The sequence below is a fragment of the Crocuta crocuta genome, unplaced genomic scaffold, assembly GCF_008692635.1.
Source record: "Crocuta crocuta isolate KB4526 unplaced genomic scaffold, BGI_CrCroc_1.0 scaffold561, whole genome shotgun sequence".
NCBI classification, from domain to species: domain Eukaryota; kingdom Metazoa; phylum Chordata; class Mammalia; order Carnivora; family Hyaenidae; genus Crocuta; species Crocuta crocuta.
The window spans coordinates 627,563-650,169 of record NW_027530529.1 but is presented as its reverse complement, the minus strand read 5'-3'; the positions used below and the strand labels follow the sequence as shown (position 1 = coordinate 650,169).

The 22,607-nt window shown below is 40.5% G+C and overlaps 1 long non-coding RNA gene across 1 annotated transcript; it reads left to right on the top strand.

Annotated features, from left to right (window-relative positions):
• Positions 1-1,657: 1,657 nt before the first annotated feature.
• Positions 1,658-18,161, top strand: LOC144234265 (uncharacterized). The gene is made up of 3 exons (XR_013335907.1): positions 1,658-1,819; positions 4,549-4,721; positions 18,101-18,161. It is a non-coding gene; the product is annotated as an uncharacterized LOC144234265 (long non-coding RNA).
• Positions 18,162-22,607: the final 4,446 nt, after the last annotated feature.

The following is a 22,607-nucleotide window of genomic DNA, read 5'->3' as shown; positions in this document are numbered from 1 at the left end:
CTCTCTCTCTGCCCCTCCCCCACTCATGCTCTGTCTCTCTAAAAAATAAATAAACATTTAAAGAATCATCTGGGTGGGGCGCCTGGGTGGCTCAGTGTGTTAAGCGTCCAACTTCGGGTCAGGTCATGATCTCACAGTTCGTGGGTTTGAGCCCCGCGTCGGGCTCTGTGCTGACAGCCAGCTCAGAGCCTGGAGCCTGCTTCAGATTCTGTGTCTCCCTCTCTCTCTGACCCTCCCTTGCTCACACTGTGTCTCTCCCTTCTCTCTCTCTCTCAGAAATAAATAAAACATTAAAAGAAAAAAGAATCATCTGGGGATGCCTGGGTTGCTCAGTGGATTGTATGTCTGACTCCTGATTTCAGCTCAGGTCATGATCTCAGAATTTATGGGGTCAAGGCCACATCAGGCTCTGTGCTGACAGCATGGAAGCTGCTTGACTCTCTCCCTGCCCCTCCTCGGCATCCTCTCTCTCAAAATAAATAAATAAACTAAAGAAAAAATCATCTAATCAGTATGCTCATAAAAGGTGGTGCACCCATAAAATAAGAGCAGGTTGCCATGAGAAAGCAAAAACTCAGAGTGCAAAATGGAAGCATTCCTAAAGGTGATAACAATTCTTGCAGTTTCTATGATATCACCTTACATGATCTGTGAAGCAAAAAGGAATTTTCCTAAACTATCAGCTACAAAGAGCGCATTTTGGTTCAGCCATAAGGGACTAAATTATCTTTCTATGCTCTCTTTTGCAAATAATATTACAAAATCATTATCCTATGAAAAGGCTATAACAAAGTAAGCAGCTAAAAGTTACAGCATGAAAAAAGCACACAGAGGTGCGTCATGTGGTGAGTTAATAACAAGTTTTGCTTTTCTCTGTCTGTGAGCCTTCTAAAAGTTGTGCTGTGCTATAATTTCTTTTCTTTTTTTTATTTTAATGTTTTTTATTTATTTCTAGGAGAGAGAGAGAGAGACAGTGTGAGCAGGAGAGGATCAGAGAGAGAGGGAGTCATAGACTGAAACAGGCTCCAGGCTCTGAGCTGGCAGTCAGCACAGAGCCTGAGGCGGGGCTCGAACCCACGAACCACAAGATCATGACCTAAGCGAAAGTCGGACGCTTAACCGACTAAGCCACCCAGGCGCCCCTATAATTTCTTTTCTTACTCTGAATAAAAATGTTGCTTTAATTTTGTATTCATAGTTTAATATCCTTTTTCTTGGTGCATGTGTTGCCAAAGCGAATACAATATTCTTTTTTCAGACCCCACAAAACCTGCATGTGCCCCTGGCAGTGAGCTCCATGGCCTGTGGATAGAACCGATAAAGTGGCAAACGAACTACAGAAAGATATGTATATACCATCTGATTGCAATTCAGATACCGTCAAACATATGGCTCACACTGTTGTGTATAGCTACATGTACAGGAAGTAAAAGTGTGAAAACATACACTAGAATTTACACACCTAATTTGTGAGAATAGTGGCCTTAGGGCGTGGGGTGTTCTATTTTGTACTTATTTTCTGAAGCAAGAATGAAAAAATGTCGCCACATTTGAACAATGGATACATGGATGTGATATTATTCCCAGTGATTTTCTCTTTTGTGTGTATTTAAAAAATGTGTTTTTTTGATGTTTTTGTTTATTTTTTGAGACAAAGAGAAGGCATGAGCTGGGGAGAGGCAGAGAGACAGAGACAGGAACCGAAGCGGACTCCACGCTGACAGCAGAGAGCCCGATGCTGGGCTTGAACTCACACCTCTCACGTGACGACATCATGACCTGAGCTGAAGTCAGGAGCTTAGCTGACTAAGTCACACAGGTGCCCATCTCTTTTCTATTTAAATTGTACGATTGTAAAGTCAGATTCCCTCCAAATTTGAGGGACATTGTCAGTCTTCTGGCGTCCAGTATTTCTCATGACCAATTTTGTCATGGTCCTACTTTCACGACAATCTGACAATCTGTCAGATGAGTCCCTCATCATGCTGGGCTTTTGTGAACTTTCCAACCTGAGGACTCAGGTCCTTCAGCTCCAAGTATTTCTAATCTATTAGTTCTCTGTCAATCTTATCCTCACCATTTCCGTTCTGTTGCTGGATCTCCGGTGAGTCAAATGGTAGACTTCCTATTTTTGTCTCTCATTGTATACAGGCACGTTCCCTCATTTTATGGAAGATTTCTTTTACCTTCTTATAACACTTCTATTGAGTCTTTGGCAATTATATTTTTAATTTCCAAAATTTTTTCCTTTTTCGTAACATCCTGTTTTTATTTGGTAGATGCTCTGTCTTCTATGAGGATATTAATGAAATGGTTTTAATTATAATAGCTGCTTTGTTTNGGGGTCTGGGTGGCTCAGTCGGTTGAGCGTCGTCCGACTTCGGCTCAGGTCATGATCTCACAGTTCTTGTGTTCGAACCCCGCATCAGGCTCTGTGCTGACAGCCAGTTCAGAGCCTGGAGCCTGCTTCAGATTCTATGTCTCCCTCTCTCTCTGACCTTCCCCTGCTCACGTTGTCTCTTTCTCTCTCAGAAATAATAAAAAAAAACATTAAAAAATTTAAAAAAGCATATACCAATGTGGATTTTTCTTTAAAGAGTCAAAATGTAGTAAGAGTCTACCCATTATAAAGTTCAAATCTTGCAATACAGATACAAAAACATTTCAAGATTCTAAAATCTCTTTCAAAAAACTTGGAAGAAAAACCTGATGTTTCTGAAGGTTTCAGTAAAATAAATGAGAAATTCAAGGCCTGATTTCGATGTGTATGCAACTACAGACTCTGTTACAGTATATATTAGGTCTTTGTCTCTAGTTCCCAGCACAAAGCTCCTAAAACTGTTGGAATTTCCTAAGTGACAGGAATGTCTTTTGTTGTTTTTTATGAGCCACTTTCAACCACACTTGGTTTATGCTAATACAATGACATAGAATGGGGCCCCTTAATGGCTTTAGAATGAGGGCCGGTCACCAAAAAGGCCAAATGGAAGGGTAGAGGGTGGGTCATCCCCACCCTCTGACTTTGGGGAAAACAAAGGGGACTGGAGACTGTTAAAAAGCTCTTGGGGCGCCTGGGTGGCTCAGTCAGTTGAGCATTGGACTTCAGCTCAGGTCATGACCTCATGGTTTGTGGGTTTGAGCCCCGTGTCAGGCTCTTTACTGACAGCTCAGAGCCTGGAGCCTTCTTCGGATTCTGTGTCTCCCTTTCTCGCTGCCCCTCCCCCATTCATGCTGTGTCTCTCTGTCTGAAAAATAAAATAAACATTCAAAAAAGTTTAAAAGCTCTTGAACTATAAAATTCAGAGAACTGAGTTGGTGAACACATCCATGTTCCAAGAGGGAGGCAAACCTTGACTCCCTGGGGACAGACTCCTGTACTCCTGCCCCTTCCAGTCCTCTGACTATGTATCTCCTTATCCGGCTGCTTACCTTCTATGTACTAGTAAATATAGTACTTCTCCAAATTCTGTGAGTCATTGTAGTGAATTATCACCCAAGAATGGCATTGTGGGAGCCCCTGAATTTGTAATCTGCTGAGCAGAAGTGTGGGTAGCCTGAGTACCCACTTTGTGGCTGGCATCTGAGGTGGGAGCAATCTGTGAGGCTGTGGGGCCAGCGCTAACTCTGGAACTTAGTGTCAGAATTGAATTGAAGTGTTGGACACTCAGTTGGTATAGAACTGGTGTGGAACAACAACACATATTGGGGATCAGAAGACGTCACAGACTCGTTTGCCATTTGTGGTAATGTGTCCTACAAACAAAAATTTTAATAAATTATATTTATTTTATTAAAAAATATTTTGATGTTATTTTTTGAGAGAGAGACAGAGTGCGAGTGGGGGAGGGGCAGAGAGAGAGGGAGACACAGAATCAGGCTCCAGGCTCTGAGCTGTCAGCACAAAGCCCAATGTGGGGCTCGAACTCACAGACTGTGAGATCATGACCTGAGCCAAAGTTGGACGCTTAACTGACTGAATCACCCAGGCGCCCCTTAATAAATTCTATCTTAAATGACTTCATCAAAAATGGAAAAAAAGTATATATTGAGTATGTTTCTGACAAGAGAGAATTTCTAATTTGATTCGCTGCCAATGAGAACCATATCCTCCCCCTTATCACCTTATACATCTGATAATTGGAAGTTAGTCCACAGACTAACTTCAGGATCCATTAATGTTTCCCCTCCACTGCCCACATTCATGTGCTGGACACCACAGGATGAGTTCATATTGAAAACTGATGAACACTGCTGTCTCTGCACTAGCTGTCATAATTCCAATACTGTTGGTAGAGTGGGCAGTAAGAATATTCTTGGAAGCTTTTCCTATGCCAGAATGGCTACTAATGCCTATATGTGAAAGTGATTATGAACCACACAAATATATCCAACTAGACCAAAACTTAAGTTATCCCCAAATTAGCTTATCTTTAGCAATGTCCCCCCAAATCTCTGTGGCCAACCAACACCACATTGCATGAGGCATAGTTGCAGTGGAAGGAAAGAGTGGTCTTAATTGCTTGTGGTGAAATGATTTTGCCTTTGCAGGATTTCAAAAACACATGACAAAGCAACCACGTTGCAGCAGCTCTCCCCATCCAGGAAGGGCCCGTGTAAGCTTCTGCTCCGTGAGCTTCACGGGAAATCAAAATGTGGGCATTTGAGTCAGACTGCTCTGATTCCAAGCACAGCACCAGCACTTAGTCACTGCAGGACCTCAGGTAAGTTACTGCAAAATGGGGGTTAAGATAATAATTATGTCATGGGGCTAGTGTAAGGATTGCATGAGATAATACTTGCAAAGCACTTATGTGGGAGCCCGACAGTGACCACAAGAAAGCGTGGTTAGGGACGCGGGGATGTGCCTGCACATGGGGCTCCCTGCCTGGGCAAGGCATGCCTGCAAACAGGATGCTCTGCCAGGAGGCCTGCACACAATATCCAAGTTTAATGGTCCTCTTGCAAACGAGGGAACATGCCCTCCTTAGAAGTAAGGAGAAGGCTGGAATTGTGGGCAGGCCTCTTAGTAAACATGTTGTGGTCGCTTCCTCCCTTTGCTCCCCCCTGTCCTTGAAATGTGTTTGGCTACTTGCCCTTAATTGGTAAAGGAATGCGTCTTGTAGATTTCAGTTTGTATCCAGTTACNGGGGGGGTGGAGTCCATCCAGTCTCATGGTTTTGAATACTGTCTATATGCTAATGACTCCAAAATTGAAAATGTGTGTCTAAACCTGGTCTACCTCTGAACGATCACAAAACTACCAATACCTACTATTTATCCTTTGCTACCTTTTTTTGTTGTTATTGGGGTATAATTGACATATATCATTTTATTAGTTTCAGGTGTACAACATAATGAGTTGACATTAGTATAGGTTGTGAAATGATCACCAAAATAAGTCTAATTAACATCCATCACTTTCCATAGTTACAAAAAAAACAATTTTTTCTTGTGATGGCTTTTAAGATCTACTGTAAGCAACTTCGAAATATGCAATTCAGTATTATTAACTACAGTCACCACACTGTACACTACATCCCACAACTTACTTGTTTTATAACTAGAAGTGTGTACCTTTGGGTCCTTTTCACCCATTTCGCCTCGCCCCTCCTCACTACCTTTTGAAATTAGTACTTTGTACTATAATTTTTTAAATATGTTAAAAGGTAAGTAGTGTTGGAATCCTTGTGCACCACCAGTTGGAGATTATTCAAAAAAGTAAAAATAGAATTGTCATATGATCCAGAATGCCACTGGTGGGTATATGCCCCAAAGAACTGAGATCAAGGTCTTGAAAAGATGTCTGTACAACCATATTCACAGAAGGTTTAGTCATGATAGCTAAAATGTGGAAGCAACCAACTGTCCCTTGAAGGAAAGATGGGTAAGTGAAATGTGGCATATACATGTAATGGCGTATTTTTCTGCCCTAAAAAAAAAAGGGGGGGGGAATTCTGATATATGTTTCAACACAGACGACCTGTAAGGATATTATGCTAAGTGAAATAAAGGGGTCACAAAAAGACAAATACTGTGGGATTCTACTTGTATGAGGTACCTAGAATAGTCAAATTCATAGAGAAAGTAAAATAATGGTTTCTAGGGACGGGAGGGAGTTACTGTTTAATAGGTATAGAATTCAGTGTTGCAAGATTAAAATGAGTTTTGGAAATTGGATGCTCAACAATGCGAATATATCTACTCCTGAACTTTATACTTAAAAATGATTATGATGGGAAATTTCATGCCATAAACATTTTTTTACTTGTGGTAAATAAATAATAAAAAATAGCCTTCCTATTATTCTATCATATTACCTCACATTATTTTGGTTTGATTTGAACTTATCTGGTTCATTTATTTGTTTACTTATTTATTGTCTGTCTTCCCTTGCATTGGCCAGGATCCCTGTGGGAAAGACATGCTTAAAAGTGGATAATTTAGGGGTGCCTGGGTGGCTCAGTTAAGCACCTGACTCTTGATATTGGCTCAGGTCATGATCTCACGGTTTGTGAGATCGAGCCCCATGTTGTGCTCTGTGCTGAAAGCATGGAACCTGTTTGGGATTCTCTCTCTCCTAAAATGAATAAATAAAACATTTAAAAAACTGGATAATTTAAAGACAGGTGTGGATAAGGTTTCAGGGAACCAACAAGAGATAGTGTAAAATCCTGATCTAATAATAGGGGTGAGTATTACCAGTAACAAGCTTGAAAGGGAGAGGGAGGGGTCTGTTCCTGAACCAGAGTGGGCTGCTTGACAGAAGTTGTGGCCTTTGATACAGGAATGTAGGCAGCACCTGTCAGGGGGAGAACCTGAAAACAAAAGACAACTGAAGATCCACGGAGGTCTTTCAGTCACCTCTGGAGACACAGAGCAGGGTGGAGAAGTGTGGCAAGTGGGTCTGGAGAGCAAACAAGAAATCTGGTACACCACTTACCTAGAAGGTTATGCTCTTTAATGCAAGAAGCTTGTTTCTCTTGTTCCTCCCTGTGACCCAGTGCCAAGCAGACCTGATGCATGGTAAGAACTAACATTCACTAGGTGCTTCTTATAACCTAGGCACTTCAATGGATTTTACCTGTATTAAATTATTTAGCCTTCATGTCAACTGTTTTAGGTATTACTATTAGGCACTACTATCACCATTTTCTAGGTGGTAAAACTAAGGTAAGGAGAAGGCTAGACTTTATACATCTAGACTCCAATCCAGGTCATTTTACTCTATGACCTTCACTCTGTTTTTTTCTTCTTAATTTCCCCCAGCTTTATTGGGATATAATTGACACATAACATTATGTAAGTTTAAGTTCTACAACATGTAGATTTGTTACATTTATAAATTGCAAAATGATTATCGCTATGGTGTTACTACTTACTACCTTCCCCTATCCACTCACATAATTACCATTTCTTTCTTGTGGTGAGAACACTTGAGATCTACTCTCTTAGTAACTTTCAAGTATATGGTACACTATTACTAGCCATAATCCCCAAGCCATATGTTAGAACCCCAAATTTGTTAATCTAATTACAGGAGTTTGTGCCCTTTGAGCAATATCTTCCTCATTCCCGCCACCCCCAACTCCTGGTAACCATCACTGTCCTCCCCATGACCTGCACTTTCAACCACTATATTACACAGCCTCTATGGCGCTCAACAAATTACTCCTTTGCTATTCAACATCATTTCTTGTATCCAATGCTACTCTTCTTTTTTTCTTTCCTGAAGCTAAAACTTTCTCTTCAAATATGCTTATTTGGAGAGTTAATACTATGTCAACTATTTCTAGCATATAGTTCATCTACCTACTAAAAAAGAGTAGGAAGGACCCTTAAGTTCTGGATTTGGGGTGAGGAAATAATTGAGTCCACATGAGTATCCAGTTTTGAAATGGAATGAATTCTACTCAGATTTTCTAGAAAAGGTAAATCTTGGTTGCATGACAGACTGTATAGCCAATCTACTAAATAATATTTGTGTATCTGGTGAAATCTCGGGGAAGCAAAAGGAAAGGGAAGTCACAATTTTACTTGATAGGAGACCACAGAGGAAGAAATAATAATACGTACCATTTACTTTGTTCCAGGCATATCATTATCTCATATAATTAAAAAAAATTTTTTTTTACTATTTGGCCAAAATCTCCCCCATTTCCCCACCCTAAGCCCCTGGCAACCACCATTCTACTCTCTGTTTCTTTGAGTTTAGCTTTTGTTAGATTCCACATGTAAAAGAAATCATGCAGTCTTTCTTTCTCTGCCTGGTTTATTTCACTTAGCATAATACCCTGAAGGTCCATCCATGTTGCAAATGGCAGGATATATACATACATACATACATACATATATATACACACATACATACACACACACATATAATATTCTTTATCCATTCATCTATTGACAGACACTTAGATTGTTTCTATATATTGCCCATTATGAATAATGCTGCAATGAACATTAAGGTGAAGATATCTCTTTAAGATAGTGATTTCATTTCCTTTGGATATATCACCAAAAGTAGGCTTGTTGGATCATATGATAATTCTATTTTTGATTTTTTGAGGAACTTCCATTCTGTTTTCCACAGTTGCTATAAAAATTTACATCCCCATCAACAGTGCACAAGGGTTCCCTTTTCTCCACATTTTTGATGATACTTGGTATCTCTTGTCTTTTAGATAATAGACCAATTTAACAGATGTGCTGTGATATCTTATTGTGGTTTTGATTTACATTTCCCTGATAGTGAGTGATGTTGAGCATCTTTTCATGTGTCTGTTGGCCATCTGTATGTCTTCTTTGGGAAAATGTCTGTTCAGGTCCTCTGCTCATTTTTAAAGTGGATTATTGCTATTTGAGATACTTGAGTTCTTTATATAATTTTATATTAATCCCTTATCTGACATATGGTTTGCAAATATTTTCTTCCATTCCATAAGTCACTTTTTCATTCTGTTGATCATTTCTTTTGCTGCAGAAACTTTTCAGTTTGATGTAGCCCCACCTTGTTTTTGCTTGTGTTGCTTGTGCTTTTGGTATCATATTCAAGAAGCTGTTGCCAAGGCCAATCCAAGGAGCTTTCTCCACATGTTTTCCTCTAGGAGTCTTATGGTTTCTGGTCTTACATTAAAGTCTTTAAGTCCATTTTGAGTTGATTATCATTAGTGGTATAAAGACAGGGGTCCAGAGGTACCTGCGTGGCTCAGCTGGTTGAGCGTCTGACTCTTGGTTTTGGCTCAGGTCATGATCTCATAGTTCATAAGATTAAGTCCTGCATTAGGCCCTGAGATGACAGTGTGGAGCTTGCTTGAGATTCTCTCTCTCTCCCTCTCTCTGCTCCTCTCCTGCTTGTGCACACACATGCTCTCTCTCTCTCTCTCTCTCTGTTTCTCAAAATAGATAAATATTTTAAAAGATAAAGATAGGAATACAATTTCATTATTTTACATGTGAATATCCAGTTTTCCCAACACCATTTACTGAAAAGACTATCCTTTCCCCATGGAATATTCTTGACTCTCTTGTCAAATATTAGTTGATCATATATGCATGAATTTTAAAAAATATTTTACTTTTTTTTTTTTGAGAAAGAGCTTAAGGAGGGGAGGGGCAGAAAGGGAAGAGGATAGAGGATCTGAAGTGTATTGACTGGCTGACAGCAGTGAGACCGACATGAGGCTCAAACTCATGAATTGGAAGATCATGACCTGAGCTGAAGTCAGACACTCAACTGATTGAACCATCCAGGTCCCCCAATGCCAGCTCATTTTTAAAGAATTTTTTATAGAGGGAGGAAAAGCATAAACAATTAGAGTTATCAGAAAAGGCTGGTCTTCAATCCCACTTTCCAGGTGTGGGAACTTGAACAAGACTCTTAGATGGTCTGAGCTTCAGTGTCTGTGAATTATTCATGGGTCATGGCAGTGTTAAAGAGCTTATTGTAAAATTTCCAGAAATTTTCTAGGTCAGTTGTTAAACTTTTGGCATCTTGATATCAGCCACAGTGGGAGTATCACACCACAAAAATTGGCAAAGGCTACAAATCAGGAAACTCTTCCCGTAGAAAACTGGTTCTCCAGTTTTCATTCCTTACTCCTCTCTGAAATATCACCAAACTGTGTGAAGAGGAATAATGGTTCTTCCATGAAGATTAAATTGTTTTGGCACTGAACCAAAACGAAGTAATCGATAAACATTCATTTTGTAGGATGGCCATCAGGCACAATCACATTTAATTTCCATAGCAGCCTTTAGAGATAGAAATTATTATCCTCCAGGATAATTGCATTTCTGGAAACACGTAAGAACACAATACTGAAACTCAAAACATCATGGACGAGTCTCACCAGTATTACATTGAGTGAAAGAAGCCAGACACAAATTAATACAGACTGTATTATTCCACTGATATGAAATTTATGAACTGATAGGAGTGCATGCACTGATGGAAGGTCGTAGAAACCAGAATGCTTGTCTCTGGTGGGGAGTGGTGAGAAGGCAAGTGAAGGACATGTTTGAGTGCTGGAGTGCTCTCTCTTGTGATTCAGGTGCGGGATACACAGATGCATACCGATGCAAAAGTTCATTGTGAAACAGTTCAGGGTTTATGGGATCGAGCCCCGCGTCAGGCTCTGTGTGAACAGTAGAACCTGCTTGGTGTTCTCTGTGTTCCTCTCTCTGCCCCTCCCCACTCTTTCTCTCTCAAAATAAATAAGCATTAAAAAGAGAAATTAAAAAGGAAAAGAATTTGAGACAGTATATTGTATAAACTGGAAAGCACCTTTCGAATGTTGGTTGCTCTCATTGCACACCAAGCTTGAAGAACACAGAGCAGCAAAGTTTCCATGGTTGTGTCCGTAGCTCCTGCCCCCATCATGATTCCCTGACCTCCAGGCCACAGCTCTCTTCTCCTGTGGACCCACACCCTTTTCCTCCACAACTATATACTGGTGTCTTCTTATGCCAGGTACTGTTCTTGGCACTGGGCCACATCAGCGAATGAAACCAGCAAAGATCTTTGCTTTCATGGAGCTTACATGCCTAGATATCTTTCCCTGGATGTGCCCAGGACTGTCATGTAGCCCCCATCTCCACGGTTGAACTGTCATCCTCTCAGAAACCAGGCAGGAAATCCCTGGCCCCTGTCTCCTAAATCGCCCTTGGCTGGCTCTTCTGTGTCCTGAATGTCTCTCAAAACCTCCCACTCGTCTGTAATTCAACTGCCCTGCCCTATTCTCGTCCTTTCTTGTCTGGCTTCCTACTGGTCTTTCTGCCTCCAGTCTTGTTCCTGCTTATCATTTTCCGGACAGCAGCTAGAATGATTATAAAATGCAAATCAGAACCCAGTTGCTTTCTGCCTAAACCTGCCCAGTGGGCCTGACAGGTGAAAGTCTAAATTCCTTACCTTGTCCTGATGTCCTCAGCTGTCAGGTGATGTCAGGTGATGAGCATAGATGCTAAAATTAGTCGAAATTCCAGCTTACTAGCATGACATCAGGCACATTTTTTTTAGTTCTCCATGCCTTACTTTCCTGTCCTTAAAATGGGAATGATGATAGTACCAATCTCACAGTTGCTGTGGAAATTAAATTGGTTATTGCATACAAAGCAGTAAGAACCATGCCTGACCCTCAGTATAGACTTAAGAAGTGCTGGTTTTCTCATAGGGTCGCTGTAATGTTTAAATAAGTTAAAACAGCCAAGAGGCTCTGCACAGCACCCATCTGTCTTACGTGCTTTGTAATGTCATTGATGTTATATCTATGGCCTCACCCCATGCCCCTCTTCACACAAACCTGCCTCAGTTCTGAGGATTATACCTCTCCCACACCTCCACGCCTTGGTACAGGAATTTCCCCTTCCTATCTCTTTTCCTGGCCATCTCCCACCAATCCTTCATGCCTTTGTGCAGACACCAGTCCCTGGCTGCCACACCCTCAGCTAGATTGGTTCCTCCTCCTCTGGGTTTCCCTCTTAGAACCTGTGTGCACTTCTATCACAGCACATTGTAATTGTTTATTTAATTTTTTAAAGGTTTATTTATTTTTGAGAGAGACAGAGCTCAGGCGGGAAAGAGGCAGAGAGAGGGGGAGCAGAATCTGAAGCAAGTTCCAGGCTCTGAACTTTCAGCAGAGAGCCCAATGTGGGGCTCAAACCCATGAACTATGAGTTCATGACCTGAGCTGAAGTCAGACACTTAACTGACTGAACCACCCAGGCGCCCCTTTAATTGTTTATTTAAAATGTACTGAGAATGGGGCACCTGGGTGGCTCAGTCGGTTGAGTGTCCGACTTCGCCTCAGGTCATGATCTCACAGTTCAAGGGTTTGAGCCCGGCGTCGGCTCTGTGCTGACAGCTAGCTCAGAGCCTGTAGCTTGCTTTGGATTCTATGTCTCTCTATCTCTCTACCCCACTCCTGTTCTCTCTCTCTCCCTCTCTCTCAAAAATAAATAAACCTTGAAAAATTAAAAAATATTAAAAAAAAATTTTTTTTGATGTTTTATTTATTTCTAGGAGAGAGAGAGAGAGAGAGACAGCGTGAGCAGGGGAGGGTCAGAGAGAGAGGGAGTCACAGACTCTGAAACAGGCTCCAGGCTCTGAGCTGGCAGTCAGCACAGAGCCCGACGCGGGGCTCGAACCCACGAACCACGAGATCATGACCTAAGCGAAAGTTGGACGCTTAACCGACTAAGCCACCCAGGCGCCCCAAAAATTAAAAAAATATTAAAAATAAAATAATGTACTGAGAAGCATCCATCAACAGATGAATGGATAAGCAAAATGTGGTCTCTGCACACAATGGAATATTATCCAGCCTTTAAAAGGAATGAAGGACAGATATATGCTACATCATGGATGACCCTTAAAAACATTATGCTAAGTAAGATAAGCCAGACACAAAAGGACAAATACTGTGTTTCCACTTCTATGAAGTACCTTGAAGAGACAAATTCACACTGATTCAAAGTAGAATACAGGCTGCAGGAGCAGAGGGACAGGGAGAAAAGATGCAGAGTTTCTGTTTGGGATGATAAAGTTCTGGAGGTGGAGAGCAGTGATGTTTGCACAATATCATGAATATACTTACTGCCACTGAACTGTACACTTAGAAATGGCTAAAACGGTAAATTCCGTGTTATGTATCTTTTATGATAAAAACATTTTTTTTCTTAATGTGCAAAGAAACAGTTTAGCCTAGCTGATCTAATCTTGGCTCTAAATCTTGGCTTCACCAGGCTCTGTGACCCGGTGTAAGGTTTGTAACTTCTCTAAGCTTCAGTTTCTACATCTGTAGAACTAGGTAATTTCCCTTCATAAAGTTGTTTGAGGTAATGCATGTAGAATACTTGATGCAGAACCCAGATAATGGTAAGCACTCAGTAAGTGTTTTCTCTTATTATTAAATGTATAGGGTATAGGGTCTGTGGCTCTGTCATGATTATACCCCAGGTGCTCAACACAGTAAGTGCTCTTTGCATGTGTGTGAAATGAACAAATGGCTCACAGTTTCCTACTTCAAGCCCCTACTCCAGCAATTCTCAACTGTGGTCTGGGAGCCCATGGTGGCTATGTCCCTGAGGTCAAGACTAGTTCCTAACAATACTAAGGTGCTACTTGCCTCTATTAGTCTGGTGTTCACAGGAGTGCAGGTAGTAGGAAAAGTTCATTGATGTGGTTTCAGATTCCACACTGCAACCAACCTTTAAGAAACTCCTACTAGTCGGGGTGCCTGGGTGGCTCAGTAGGGTTAAGTGTTTAGCTCTTGATTTTAGCTCAGGTTATGATCTCATGGTTTGTGAGATCAAGCCCCACATCAGGCTCTGTGCTGAAAGCGTGGAGCCTGCTTGGGATTTTCTCTCTCCCTCTCTCTGCCCCTCCTGCATGCTCTCTTTCTCAAAATAAATAAATAGACTTCAAAATAAAAAACCTCCCACTAATAAAGTTTTGGTGTAGTATCAAAGAAAAATATGCACTTATCTGAAAAAAGCAATTAAAATATCTCTCTCTTCTCAACTACATCTGGGAGGATGGGTTTTCTTCATTATTTTTCAGCCTGAAGAACATATTGCAACAGATTTATTGTAGAAGATGATATGCGTTTGTGTTCTATTACTCTAGATAGTAAAGAGATAATAAAAGCATAAGCAATACCCTTAACTAAATGTTTTTGTTTGAGGACATACGGTTATTATTTATAAAAATATGCTCTTTAGGATAATGAACAGATTATTTTAAAATAAACTCACAAGTATTTTTAAATTTCTCAGTTTTAATTTCCAGTATGGTGTATATTGATAGACAGAATGTTCTTTGGGATCAGTTATTTTTTAAGAGTGTAAAGGAGCCAAAAGTTTGAGAACCAATGTCCTGCCTTACACGTGGGTCGCTGCCACCTCCCCCTCCTCTCCCCCCCAGGACAGCTGGCTGGCAGCGTGTGCTTTAACACTCTGTGGGATGGAGAGGTCACCCCCGTCTGGGCAACTGGTTTTATCTTTGGACAACTCTGACAGAGAGTTTTGGCAAGATGTCAAAAATCTGTGTTTTGGAGGCTCGCATTGACTGGTTTTAGATCCACCCCTTAGTTACACACATCACAGGATAGAACTTTCTTCCAGGTCTGAAGACAGTCATCAGCTGCCTTTCGTAGTGGCCCCAGAGGGAATCAGCCTGTTCTTGGGATGACTAAAGTGCGTGTGTGTTTTTCTGAGTCAGCCAGTGACTTGTAGGAAGCATTGCCAAGCCAGATAGCTACAGCTGCTTTTCCAGGAACCAGAAGATTATCTCCAGCCCCACACCAAATTTGAGAAACTCTTTTTGCTGTTTTTCCCAATAAATTAAAATTTTTGTCTATTACAAATCGCACATGCTTATTAAGGAAAAATAATTTTTTAAGTAGAAAAAAAGAGCCTTAAAAATGGAAATTGGGTCACAGCCCTGACTTTCCTGTGTTGGCATCTCTCTTCCAGGCTTGCCTTGAATGCCATTCTTTTCAAACAATCCCTGCAAACAGATATGTGCACTAGGCCTCCAGAGGTTTCTCGGGTTGACAGGCTGCCCGCCGCATGGTGAAGGGGGCAGCTGTTGGTCAGTCAGTAGCCCCTAAGGACAGCTGGGGGAGGCACTCAGAGGGAACAGAAGCTCCCCAGGAGTGTGATTCTCCTGCCATCTGAAGGCACTTTAGGCCAGATCTCTTCAGGCTATGTGGGGTCAGAGGGGACAGACACGCTACGACAGCAGCGACTGGTAAATTCTTTTCTTCATTTTTCGGGGGTAAAATATGAAGTTCTTCCGGAAATTTGACTTCTGAGAATCTATCCTAAGGAAATGATAAGAGATTTAGATGGCATTATGTGTCTATCATTATTCATAAAATTTGGAGACAAGCTAAATGTTCTACAACAGAGGTTTACTTTTAAATCTATGTGTAAGGGGGCAGGGAGTATATGGGAAATCTCTATCTTTTCCTCAATCTTGCTGTGAACCTAAAACTGCTTAAAAATCAAGTTCTTTTTTAAAATTTCATTTTAAATTTCATTTTTAAATGTTTATTTATTTTTGAGAGAGAGAGAGAGAGTGTGTAAGCAGGGGAGGGGTAGAGAGAGGGGGAGGCATAGAATCTGAAGCAGGCTCCAGGCTCTGAGCTGTCAGTGTAGAGTCTGATGCAGAGCTCAAACTCATGAACCACGAGATCATGACCTGAGCCAAAGGTGGACACTCAATTGAGTGGCCACCCAGGGGCCCCTACAATTTATTTTTCAGTAATTTCCCCACCCAATGTGGGGCTCAAACTCACAACCCTGAGGGGCACCTGGCTGGCTCAGTTGGTTAGGCGTCTGACTTCGGCTTGGGTCATGGTTTCATGGCTTGTGGGTTCTAGCCCTGCATTGGGCTCTGTGTTGACAGCTCGGAGCCTGGAGCCTGGTTCAGAGTCTGTGTCTCCCTCTCTCTCTGCCCCTCCCCTGCTTGTGCTCTGTCTCTGTCTCTCTGTCTCTTTCAAAAATAAATAAACATTTAAAAATAAAAAAAAAACAACCTCACAACCCTGAAATCAGGAGTTGCATGTTCTACCAACTGAGCCAGCCAGGCATCCCAAAAAATGAAGTTTAAAAAACCCCTTTCTGTGTGATTATATATTCTGTGCTGGTTAAAAGTAATGAATGATACTTACAAAGTCTTTTTTATGACATGAGGAAATTCTCAAAAATATTAGTTGACCAGTATATGACTAGCATACAGTGTTTTTTTAATTAAAACTTTTAGAAATATTTTTATTTATTTTTGAGAGAGAGAGAGAGAGAGAGAGAGAGAGTATGAGCAGGAGAGGGGCAGAGAGAGAGGGAGGCACAGAATCTGAAACAGGTTCCAGACTCTGAGCTGTCAACACAGAGCCTGATGTGGGGCTTGAACCCACAAACTGTATGATCATGACCTGAGGCAAAGTTGGACGCTTAACAAACTGAGCCAGCCAGATGCCCCTAGAGTATAGTTTTTAAATAAATATCTGTTGATTGAAAAACATTTAAAGGTAAATAAGAAACTGTATATTCATACAGTCTTGATTACATAATATTTTTATGACAGTGAAAAAAAGTTTATCTTAATGGCACCAATATATCTCATATGGAGGAAACTGTCTTTGTGGAAACACTCTGCAGTGCCCAGCAGGCACAGATGTCAGCAGATGCCCACCTCAGAGAGGGGAAGCTGCTGTGCATGAAGCAAAGAGAGGAATTTGGTTTACTGCACGTGAAAAGGAGGAAGAAGAAACAAACACTCTTGCAATTGCAAATGATAGAAACTTAACTCTCTCTGGCATGAGGGAAAAAAACCCAGGTATCTAGGTAGACATGGTTGGATTCAGGGACTCAAATTTTGTCATTTGTATTTGAGTTCTTTCTCCATCTCTTGATTTTGTTTTCCTTCGTTGGGATTCATTCTCAAGCAGGCTCTCGACATATGGTGGGAAAGATGGGCACTAACATCGCTAGGCTGACCTTTCTTTCTACCAGTTTAGCGATCCTGAGAGGCAAGAGTCCTTTACTCACCAAGAATTCCATAAGCCTGTCCCTGAATAGCAGTCTGGCCAGGGAGATGGAATGTACCGATTACTTGGGCTTGGTCACTTGTTTGAATCACTGGAATAGGGTGGGGTCCTCCCTGCTCAAGTCATTTGGAAGTTCTGAAAAGCAATTTCCAGGTTCCTGGCATGAAGCTTCTGAAACCCTTGGAATTTCCTGCGTGATAAAGTGTCTTTATTACTCACGAGTCCCTTGGATCACTCCTCTGAGTTTCTGCTAGTGAAGGCATTTGGGGGAGTGGGGGCGGGGAGACCCTAGATAGCTTCAGGATGGAGACCAGCCACCAGAAATAACCGATCTCTAATTAGAGGATTGGGGCTTTGAGCCAACCCAGCCTCAGTTCTGGGTTCAAACCCAGACTGAATTCAATCCCATGATCCTAATTTAACCAATCATGCCTAAACAATGAAATTCCAATAAAACTCTGGACACAAAAGCTCAGCAGAGGTTCCTGTTCAGTGAACACATTGTTGGGAGTATGAGGTTCTCTCATTCCATGGGAAGAGAGTGCAGAAATCGTGTGTTCAGGACCCTCCTAGAACTCACGCTGTGTGTCTCTTTATTTGGCTGGTCTGATTTGTATCCCTTATAATAAAACTGTAAATGCAAGAGTAGTGCTATCCTCAGTTCTGTGAGTCATTATAGTGAATTATAGAACCTGAGGAGGTTTGTGAGAACCCTCTGGATTTGTAGCTGGTTGGTCAGAAGTGTAGGTGGCCTGGGACCACACTCGCTACAGGGGTCTGAAGTGGGGGCAGTCTTGGTGGGGATGGTGTTCTTAAACTTGTGGGGTCTGCCGATGACTCCGGGCACTATGTGTCAGAACTGAGTTGCACTGTACCACCAGGTGTTAGAACAGTTGAGCTTGAAACAGAATAGATTTGAGTCCAATCCAGATACATCATAGAACATAGGAAGAGATGTGGAGTCAGGATCCCAGAGGCCAGGTGGCTATGGTAACAGAACATCTCTGGAAAAGAACAGAAATCTTGAGGACGGCTTTGGATTTCCACAGGATATGGAATTGGAGACAAGAGAGTCCAAGCCAATTTTATCTCAGTCCTTCAGAGGAGGAGGATTCCCAACTGAATGTGAGTTACACATGTTTACTTTTATTATAAGAACCTGTGTTCAAAGATGTTCACTTTTATGAACTGATCACTACCAGTTTCTCCAAAAGAGAAAATTTCTTTCACTCACTTGTGGCAGAGCTTGCTATCTTACACATATGTGTTCAAAGTCCTTCCAGTCACTTCCAGAGCCGGGTGTAGAAGTATAGGATGGATGTGTTGGCTGATGCAGGATGGTGGGTTTGCCAGGTGAGTGCAAGAGAAAGTCAAGGGGGACAGGATTTACTAGGATGTGTCTATTCTTTCTGTAGAAGCCAAAAATACCAGAAAGTCCAGTGCTGTGTGTATGTGTGTGTGTGTGTGTGTGAGTGTGTGTGCATATTAGTGGCACATAACAACCCAATGTTTTAGGAAGCAGTATAGACCCAGGACCAGTTGCCCTATAGAATGGCCCCTCCACAAAAATATGTAAGGTACACTATTGCGTTTTCCTCACTAATTAGCACTGAAAATGGGTTGAGTTTTTATTTCCTTTGTCTTTTTCATTTTTTTTTTTAAATTAATACCCGAAGCCTTCTGCTTCTTTATTATTTTTTAAATATTTTTTATTTATTTCTAGGAGAGAGAGAGAGAGACAGACAGCGTGAGCAGGGGAGGGTCAGAGAGAGAGGGAGTCACAGACTCCGAAAGAGGCTCCAGGCTTTGAGCTGGCAGTCAGCACAGAGCCCGACGCGGGGCTCGAACCCACGAACCGCGAGATCATGACCTAAGCGAAAGTCGGACGCTTAACCGACTAAGCCACCCAGGCGCCCCTGTCTTTTTCATTTTTAAATCAGGGTTAATGATAAAATAAACTTCAGTTTATTTTAAATAAACTTAGTTAATATTTTATTACATTTATTATCATATTTACTGATATGTTTATTTCCNATATTTTATTACATTTAATATCATCTTTCCTGATATGGGTATTTCCACAAATGAATATACAACAATTAGTATACTTATATGTTTATATTATATTAATTATTATATTTAATAGTTTATAATTTTATTTATAGTTTATTATTTGAACTAAACGTTCTTTCCCCCAACTTTTTATTTAAATTCCAGCTAGTTAACATACAGCGCAAAATTTGTTTCAGGTGTAGAATTTAGTGATTCATCACGTAGATACAACACCTGGCGCTCCTCACAAGGGCCCTCCTTAATCCCCATCCCCTATTTAACCCATGCCCTGCCAGCCTCCCCTCTGGTAACCATCAGTTTGTTCTCTATAGTTAAGAATCTGTTTCTTGGTTTGCCTCTTTCTTAGCCCTATATTCATTTGTTTTGTTTCTTAAATTCCACATATGAGTGAAATCATTATGATATTTGTCTTTCTTTGACGGACTTATTTTGCTTAGCATAATGCTCCCTAGCTCCATCCATGTCATTGCAAATGGCAAGCTTTCATTCTTTTTTTTTTTAAGAAGCTTTCTTTTAAATAAATTTATTTATTTTGAGAGAGAGGGTGTAGGTGAGGGGCAGGGAGAGAGGGAGAGAGAGAGAATTCTAAGCATGTTCTACACTGTGAGCGCTGAGCCTGAGGCAGGCCTTAAACTGTGAGATCATGACCTGACCCGACACCAAGAGCCAGATGCTTAACCAACTGAGCCACCCAGGTACCCCAGATTTCACTCTTTTTGATGGCTGAGTAATATTCCAATATACACATACATAAACGTACATTATACATATACATACATATATATCACATCTTCTTTATCCATTCATCAGTCAATGGACATCTGGGCTCTCTCCATAGTTTGGCTATTGTTGATAATACCGCTATAAACATCAGGGTGTATATATCCCTTCAAATCAGTATTTTTGTTTCCTTTGGGTAAATACCTAGTAGTGCAACTGCTGTGTTGTAAGGTAGTTCTATTTTTAACTTTTTGAGGGACCTCCATACAGTTTTCCAGAGTGGCTGCACCAGTTTGCATTCCCAGCAACAGTGCAAGAGGGTTCCCCTTTCTCTGTATCCTCACCAACATCTGTCGTTACCAGTGTTCATTTTAGCTATTCTGAAAGGTGTGAAGGGATATCTCATTGTAGTTTTGATTTGTATTTCCCTGATGATGAGTGATGTTGAACATCTTTTCATGTATCTGTTACCCATCTGTATGTCTTCTTTGGAGAAATGTCTATTCATGTCTTCTGCCCATTTTTAATTGGATTATTGCACTTTTAGGTGTTGAGTTTTTTAAGTTCTTTATATATTTCAGATACTAACCCTTTATCAGATAGGTCATATGCAAATAGCTTTACCCATTCCATAAGTTGCCTTTTAGTTTTACTGATTATTTCCTTCTCTGTGCAGAGGCTTTTTATTTTGACAAAGTCCCAATAGTTTATTTTTGCTTTTGTTTCCCTTGCCTCAGGAGACATTCCTAGTGAGAAGTTGCTATGTCTGATGTTAAAGAGCTTGTTGCCTGTGTTCTCCTCCAGGATTTTGATGGTTTCCTGTCGCATATTTAGATCTTTCATCCATTTTGAATTTATTTTTGTGTTTGGTGCAAGGAAGTGGTCTAGATTCATTCTTTTGCACATTGCTGTCCACTTTTCCCAGCACCATTTTTGAAGAGACTGTCCTTTTTCCATTGGATATTCTTTCTTGCTTTGTCAAAGATTAATTGCCCATATAGTTGTAGGTTCATTTCTGAGTTTTAGTTTTCTATATTATTCCATTGATCTATGTGTCTGTTTTTGTACCGGTACCATACTGTCTCGATCACTGCATTTTGTAATAAAACTTAAAGTCTGGAATTCTGATGCCTCCAGCTTTGGTTTTCTTTTTAACTAACTTGAATTTAAATAAGTAAAAAAAATTGCTTTGGCTATTGGGGTCTTTTGTGGTTCCATATAAATTTTAGGATTGTTCTAGCTCTGTGAAAAATGCTGTTGGTATTTTGATAGGGGTTGCATTAAATGTGTAGATTGTTTTGGGTAATATAGACATTTGAACAATATTTGTCATTCCAATCCATGAACGTGGCATGTCTTTCTTTCTCTTTGTGTTGTCTTTAATTTCTTTCATCAATGTTTATAGTTTTCAGAATACAGATCTTTTACTTCTTGGTTTGGTTTATTTCTAGATATCTTATGGTTTTTGGTGAGATTGTAAATGGAATTGATCCCTTGATTTCTCTTTTTGCTTCTTCATTATTGGTGTATGGAAATGGAACAGATTTATGTATATTGATTTTGTATCTGCTGTGTTTTTTTTTCTTTTTTTTTACTGTGCATACTTAATGTCAGTTTATTTTTTTTCTTCTCTTTTTATTTTTTTATTTTTTTTCTTACAAATAGTTTATTGTCAAGTTGGTTGCTGTGTGTTTTTTCATATATGGCCTTTATTATGTTGAGATATTTTCCCTCTAAACCTACTTTGTTAAGGGTTTTATCATGAATGGATGTTGTACTTTGTCAAATGCTTTTTCTGTAGCTATTGAAAGGATCATATAAGGGGTACCCGGGTGGCTTAGTTAGGCATCCGATTCTTGATTTTGGCTCAGGTCATGATTTCCTGGTTTGTGGGCTTGAACCCCACATCAAGCTCTGCACTGAAAGATTGGAGCCTGCTTGGGATTCTTTCTTTCTCTTCTCTATGTCTCCCCTGCTTGTTCACTCTCTCTCTCAAAGTAAATAAACATTAAAAAAAGGATCATATAGTTCTTATCCTTTCTTTTATTAATGTGATGTATCACATTAATTTGAGAATATTAAACCACACTTGCAACCCCAAAATAAATCCCGCTTGATTGTGGTAAATGATTCTATTAATGTACTATTGGATTCAATTTGCTAGTATTTTATTGAGAATTTTTGTACCCGTGTTCATCAGGGATATTAGCCTGTAGTTCTTTCTTTTTTTAAAAATCATTTAAAAATGTTATTCATTCCTTATGATTGTCACTCTAGAATCATTTTTATTTAGTTTGAGAAAATTCTTTAAATTTTTAAAAACATTTACCTATTTTTGAGAGATAGAGAAGAGCATGAGCAGCAGAGGGGCAGAGAAAGAGGGAGACAGAGAATCTGAAGCAGGCTCCAGGATCTGAGCTGTCAGCACAGGGCCTGATGTGTGGCTTGAACTCACAAACCAGGATCATGACCTGAGCCAAAGTCAGACTTGACTGAGCCACTCAGGCACCCCTGTAGTTCTCTTTATTTAGTTGAATCTTTGTCTGGTTTTGGTATCAGGGTAATGCTGGCCTCATAGAATAGATTTGGGAGTTTTCCTTCTATTTCTATTTTTTGGAATAGTTTGAGAGGAATAGTTATTAACTCTTCCTTAAATGTTTTGTAGAATCCTCCTATGAAGCCCTCTGGCCCTGAACTTTTTAGTTGTTAGGAGATTTTTGATTACTGATTCAATATCTTTGCTGGTTATGAGTCTGTTCAACT